At 46.2% G+C, this 1,418-nt stretch overlaps 1 non-coding gene across 1 annotated transcript; it reads left to right on the top strand.

Moving 5' to 3' along the window:
• The first annotated feature begins 834 nt into the window (after positions 1-834).
• On the top strand, positions 835-916 carry TRNAL-AAG (transfer RNA leucine (anticodon AAG)). The gene has a single exon. It is a non-coding gene; the product is annotated as a tRNA-Leu (tRNA).
• The last annotated feature ends 502 nt before the right edge of the window (positions 917-1,418 follow it).

Here is a 1,418-nt window from a genome sequence, read left to right as displayed (position 1 = left end):
GCTCTCGAGTCACCTTCTGTTTTTAAGTTGTGTTCTTTTACTTTCTTGCCAAAATTATGTGTTATCTTTTATCCGAATTTATTACTCAGTAACCAGGTAGTGATTGTATTCCGCTTATTATGGCCTCCATTATCCCACTGACACCATGAGAGACCTGTTTTCAGGCTTCCGAAGGTAATTTTACACATACCGCCGTACCTTGAGGTCTGCCATAAATGATTGTAGGTATACAGATATATGCCTAAGACCGTTCTCTGAAACTTGTGTTATTTGCTGGCTTACAGACAGAATACCCACAGGCTGAGTACCGCTAGGCGTACGTCTAATCTATTAGAGAAGTAGCATCACAGTTGACGTGATCACAATGTTCACGTGACTGGAAAAACTGCTTTCATTCCCTCCGCTCGTGAACAGTCAGAAATAACTTGAAAATGACTATTCATTGTCCACATCGGCAGTGGTCTTAAGTTTCTTATTTCGCGCGTCCCAGTCTCACTTCACTTCCACTAATTTCAATGACCACCACAATGTATTGTGCGCTAATTTTTTAATGTGATTCTTTTGCCAACAAATCCATGCAGGTGCTATGCGTCCAAAATTATGTGTTTGCGCGTGCCGCCGCCTCTTTGAAAGTTTTCTGTCCCCCTATAGTTACTCTATAAAGAATGTTCATTAAATATACTTTCTTCTTCCTCAAGGTGCCTCCGCTCTAAAAAGCGGAAAAGCAGCGGGCGCTTGAGCGTGTTGCAGAGCGGAGAAAAAAATAGGTCACGTATCGCGTTCAGGCAGGCAGCCAACGTTCCTAATGAGCGCCGCAAACGGGAAATGCTCGTCGGTAGCGTGGCCGAGCGGTCTAAGGCGCTGGTTTAAGGCACCAGTCTCTTCGGGGGCGTGGGTTCGAATCCCACCGCTGCCAGAGTTTTAATATTTTTGTTTCTGTAATGTGGAAGGAAGGAGATACACCGCGGCCATTTGGTACCATGCAAAGCCTAAAGAGGGCGCTGCGCATCGTAGTGGCAACGTCGCCAACGGCAGCACCGGCGTTAGCATGAATGTTTCCCTGCAGACTGCAACTGGCAGCTGTATTTTTAGGGCGCCCGAGATCTGAAATGCTTTCTCGGGACGCACTTGGCTAAAGCACGCGCTTTAATGGCAAGTAGTTTCATTGATGTGAGATGCGCTGTGCATTTATTAGACATGCATAATTTCCAGCTGCCGCGGTCTGTACAGCGTTTTGCGCCAAAAATGCTATGAACTACTGAAGTGCACGTTAAAGAACCCCAGGTGGTCAAAATTTCCGGAGCCCTTCAATACGACGTCCCTCATAGCCTGAGTTGCTTTGGGACGTTAAACCCTATAAACCAAACCAAACCGAACTACTGAAGGCATGGTCATGGCTACTGATGGTAGAATGACGA

This window comes from Amblyomma mixtum, chromosome 1 (assembly GCF_055824585.1).
Source record: "Amblyomma mixtum isolate Tamu chromosome 1, ASM5582458v1, whole genome shotgun sequence".
Classification (NCBI taxonomy): Eukaryota; Metazoa; Arthropoda; class Arachnida; order Ixodida; family Ixodidae; genus Amblyomma; species Amblyomma mixtum.
This window is presented reverse-complemented; position numbering and strand designations above follow the sequence as displayed.